Source organism: Rhipicephalus sanguineus, chromosome 10, assembly GCF_013339695.2.
Source record: "Rhipicephalus sanguineus isolate Rsan-2018 chromosome 10, BIME_Rsan_1.4, whole genome shotgun sequence".
NCBI lineage: Eukaryota > Metazoa > Arthropoda > Arachnida > Ixodida > Ixodidae > Rhipicephalus > Rhipicephalus sanguineus.
Genome location: NC_051185.1, coordinates 108,114,402 through 108,119,550, shown reverse-complemented (window position 1 = coordinate 108,119,550; position 5,149 = coordinate 108,114,402). Strand labels below are relative to the sequence as shown.

Here is a 5,149-nt window from a genome sequence, read left to right as displayed (position 1 = left end):
AAACACGGCCACGGCTTCCGAGACAGTCGGCATATACTCAGGTGACGTTACCCTAATCTGCTAACGTTGTCTTCAGCTCAGTTATTACACACAAAGGTTATCTGTACTATTGTCTATAAATTTCAACCAACGCAAACAGTGCAAAATACACAATTTCATTGAAAGAACAGTTATTATTCAGAATTTGTCCACCCTGGTCGTCTGGGGGTGTAGCTCAGATGGTAGAGCGCTCGCTTAGCATGCGAGAGGTACGGGGATCGATACCCCGCACCTCCACTACTTTTTTTTTTTTTTTCTCATTCTTTTTTTTTTTTAATGCATATCGCAACACACGTATTTGTCATACCCTCATGTCCAGCATTATGGAAGGCAGTGGGACAAAAAAGAGCACATGGAACACAAACAAAACAGTGATGCATAAACAAACAATGCAAAATGCAAAAGTTTATTTTGAATCAGTGTTAGCTATTGTGCCAACGAACACAAGCAAATGGGCAAATAATTCCTGGTTATACAATACTAGCTAAAGTATCACGAAGTATTTTAAAGAAAACAATGTTTATATGTGATATATCAGCGGTAATGGGGGAAAAAAAAGAATGGGGAAATATTGCTTGTATCACGTAGATAGGTCCCAAAATTATGAGGGTGATCAATATGGTGCAAAATAAAATGTGATCTTTATGTAAAGAATTGCACGTGATAACAAGACCAGAATGAGCGCTACAGACATGTCCAATATAATACATAAGATACATTTCATTGATGCAACAATGGCAATAATTCTATAGGAAACGATGAAATAAGTGATGTGTTATTTTGTATGACTTTTATAGGGTTGTTATATATATATATTAGGCTATCCTGGCCAGGATCCCAGACACTAGTATATAGCATTTTAATTTAGGACATGCTAGTTTTAAAGAGTAGGAGTTTTACTAGTCAGATGATGCGCTAGACAAGTTGCAATGCCATATCAGGTTAGCATTGTTAATAACATATAATTGGTGTCAATTGATCATGACAGGATAGTATATAGCTATATGTATGTTTGTGGTACATTTGCATAGCCATGATGTTACACAGCTATGGGCAGGAGAAGGGGTTCAAATTATTAGTATCCAGTGTGTGGATTATATGATGGGCCTGTTCTGCTAAACAGAGGCATCGCAGTCAATCTTCCATCTTATGCGAAGATCATACGATTTAGTGGAGGAATACATATTGAAACAACCCATAACATTGTTCTGACTAACCACGCATACTTTAGCAGGCCCAGTTTCATCATCTTGGTGAAGCACCTTGGGATCAAATCGCAACCATCAATCGAGAAGTGATGAAGTGCACTCACCACTAGCTCTGTTTTAACTCTCCAACAAATGCTGTGCTCAATTTATGACAAATTCTACCAGCTGCAAAAAGACACCTAGGGATCGAGACACACACACACAGCGCTGATAAAATTTAATCATAAACACGAACCAACTTGCCCGTGCAGCAGTTTTAGCCGTGCTAAATGCCAGACAATGCTACTGGCAGCACAAAATTTGAACATGATCGCGCGAATTAATAGAAAAAACAATATATTTCAGTGTGGCTAAAACTGTACAACTATTTTCATTGAACTGGTACCTCAAATCAGTTGAGACACCCCCCTGCACCTGCGTACGACTGACATATAGAGCCCTAGACCTCAAGAGAGAACCTGTACTTCAGCTCAGCCAAGGCAATGCTTCCTCCCTAGAAAAAATTTGAATACAGAAATGTCATTTCTTTCTGTAGGCTTAGTGAAATAATAAACAGGCCTGGTGCTCTCATGACAACACACGTGCCCTAGACATAAACAATGAAAAGGATACAATATTTAGAAACTTTTCAAGCAGAAATTTTAATACACTTTTGTACATGTTTTAATTAATAGACATGTACATATCTCACTAAAAAATTTCTGCATAAACTCCACATCTCACTAAAAAATCCTAACTTTCAGTTCAGCCAGCTTTCTTTGGAAGCTCACTTGATATGTTTGTTTAAGCTCGTTCGATATCTACATATATCTGACGTGCAATCAGCGCTGTATACCACCTGCATACAGGTTTGGTACCTTTTCATTGTGCATATTAACACACCAGCCATTAGTTTTCACTACGATATATGTCCACGCAGACAATTTCATTTTGCATGCTATTATTACAAAGCCTGACTGAGCACAATTCACAATTTAACAATTGTTTTTCTAGTTTCTGCAGATGGTGTGAAAAATAGCAAATGAATACAAGTGTTCGAATGGTTATTGCTTTGAAAAAAATTCACCTCCCTCTCTGTCAAGCTACTGCTATGCAACAGCTGTGTTGGTAGGGGCCACAGATAATTTAGTGCTTTGGAATTAAAAATTTTATTGCTAATATGTCCATGCATGTCGCGTACAACTTACATATAGTAACAAGGCCCTAAATAAACTGGGCTCTTTGAATCTAGCTCCATATATATAGTACATATATAAAGTCCTCATCAGACCGACAATGAAGCATTCTGCTCTATGGCAAGGAATCCATACACACATATCATTAAATTAGAATCGATTATAAAAGGCTTCTTTCTTTGTCCATGTCATGTCCAAAACTTCCTTCCCACATGTAGTTTGAATGGTAACATTTTCGGAGCAGTGAGTAGAAATTTGAAGGGACACGTCCTCCTCATTAAAGTGTAGCTTTGTTTTTCGTGCCACTGACCCTCAGAACAGAAAAGCAATCACTGCAGTCTTTACGTCATTCAGGTTTTCTTGCTGCTTGCACCATCGTGTTGTTTTTGTCTGTTTTTACTTCTTGTATTTTGTGTAAAAAGTTAATTATTCATTTTTAATAAGATTTTGCAATGAAGCACTATACTTACATGATACTTTGCATTTGTTTGTTGCTGTTGTTGTTGTTTGCGTTAACATTAAAATGCTGCCAGATCTGAACCCTGCTGAGAATGCTGTCATGCCTACCTGTTCTTGCCCTGATATTTCACATTCAGTTTCATTCTCACTATGGCATCATTTGTCGAGAGAATCGCTATGATTTCTAGCTGAATTTGAAGATTAATTGTAAACTCCATGCCATGTGCTGCGCTATAACCTTTGGCTCATATGTCCTCAGGAGCTTCGATCGACTACCAATTGGCAGCAGACCTTGCTCAAACAGTGCTGCAGGGCCTCCTTTAAGAAAAACATAGGCAATGCAATGACCACAAGTAGCATGAACGAGCAATAATTGCAGAGAGATCGTATGGCTTTGAGAATTGGATTTGCTCGCTTCTGATAATTAGCAGTGCCCCAGCAGTAACCGGTTACTTGAAACTCAAAAAGCCATCAAATGTTTTTTTTAATGACTAATTCTGATGACCGACTCTGATGTGTTTAATCTTATCCCTTTAATAGACTACCAGAGGTGAATGAAGTGATGCTCACTTCTTGCGCTCACTCGTGCAGTAGTGAAATCCATATCACCAGCTTGTAGTGTGAAATATGAATCATTAGTGTTGTCTCTGTTGCTGTGAGTTACAGGCTGCTTTGTATTCACAGCAGAGCTTATTTTATTGTTTATGCCCTCAGTGGTGGTATGAAATTGGGAAATTTATAATGGCAAACTGGAACAAACAACCACAGCTGAGCTTCAGCAATTGATACAGTCCACGTGTATGCCTTCCTTTTTTATAGGGATGGGCGAATATTTGGGCGTTTCAAATATTCTAACGAATATTACAGTATTCGAATTCACTTCGATACGAATTTAGATTATTCAAAATTTTGAAGTATTCGAAATGAACGAATATAAATATATATTTGACCGCACATAACTCCCTGTAGAGGTGGTTTCACTGCAGCGTCTGGTCGCTGAGCCGTGAACAATCTATCCAGGGGAAATCTGCACTGCCGCGAAGCCACACTTCAAGGTTAAATGTACATATTTTTTTAGTTTAAAAGCGTGTTATATGGGTTTATATGCCCTAAGTATAGTAATTTTTAAATTGTACCGTATTGTACCACTTATAACTTGCACCCTACTGCTATTCAAATCTTGATACTATTCAAGGCTGCTTCCACTTCATTTCAAACCAAAAAAGTGACATTCACTCATACCTAGTTCCAATCCTTAAAGATATTGTGCAAGGGTCATGACAAAAATGATAATTTTTCTTATTAATATGCGGTAAATACTATTCGAACTATTCGATTCGAAATTATTCGACCAAATCGCTGTTCGCTTCGGATTCGCTTCGAACCCTAAATTCACTATTTGCCCATGCCAACCTTTTTAGAACTTATTAAAGCTTCCAAACAAATTTGGTGATGATACAGGGTGAAAGGGCTGAAGATGAAGACAGAGAAGAGGCTTGACACACACTCTGTCTTCGTCTTTTGTGTTTTCACCCTGTATCATGCCAAACCAACAAGCCCAAACCCTAGAGATTTGGTGAACTTGCACTAACTGAACATTTCAGGTATAATTTCCGATTATGAGTGCATATTTCTTTTGGTGCTTAGCTATGCACTTTTTCTTATCTCCTTACTCCATTTATAATGCAGTAAAAGTGTGAATGACATTGCTGCATAAATGCCAATAGATTGGTGAATTTTTTTCTCGATGCTGCAGTTTCATGAGAGTGCTGTATTTTTCCTCTGCCGTTTTCCTGAAAAGATCAGTGTGAGGATTTTCACTAATTAACTTTTTTCTTAAAGTCGGGCTGTTCACAGTATCAGAAAATACATGTGAAAAACAATGCGTATATTACACAAACATGGACTCCGAGTAATGTGACATTTGGTATAAACAGGATTATTCAACTTTAAGCTGCCAATGAAAATTCAGCTTGCTTCTTTATGAAGCTGTTGTAACAGTTGTATTGGAGTGGGATTGATAAGTCACTGGTGCCATAGATGCTATCGAATTTATCTTGGGTAAAGTGCATACTTTATTTGCCACATTAATTATTCATTGTCTTATGAAAGATGCACCTTAAATTTCCTTGGCGTTCTGCAGGAATTCTGCAGTAACATGGTGATGGCTTTCTGTATCGCTTTCCTTTTAACCTAATCTCCTTTATCATGTGGCTTCATGCTTCTTATAAAGGAATCAACTTTAAATACATGTAGTAGGATTTCAAA

General features: G+C 37.7%; 1 non-coding gene across 1 annotated transcript; it reads left to right on the top strand.

Annotated features, from left to right (window-relative positions):
• Window positions 1-203: 203 nt before the first annotated feature.
• Trnaa-agc (transfer RNA alanine (anticodon AGC)) lies at window positions 204-276 on the top strand. The gene has a single exon. It is a non-coding gene; the product is annotated as a tRNA-Ala (tRNA).
• Window positions 277-5,149: the final 4,873 nt, after the last annotated feature.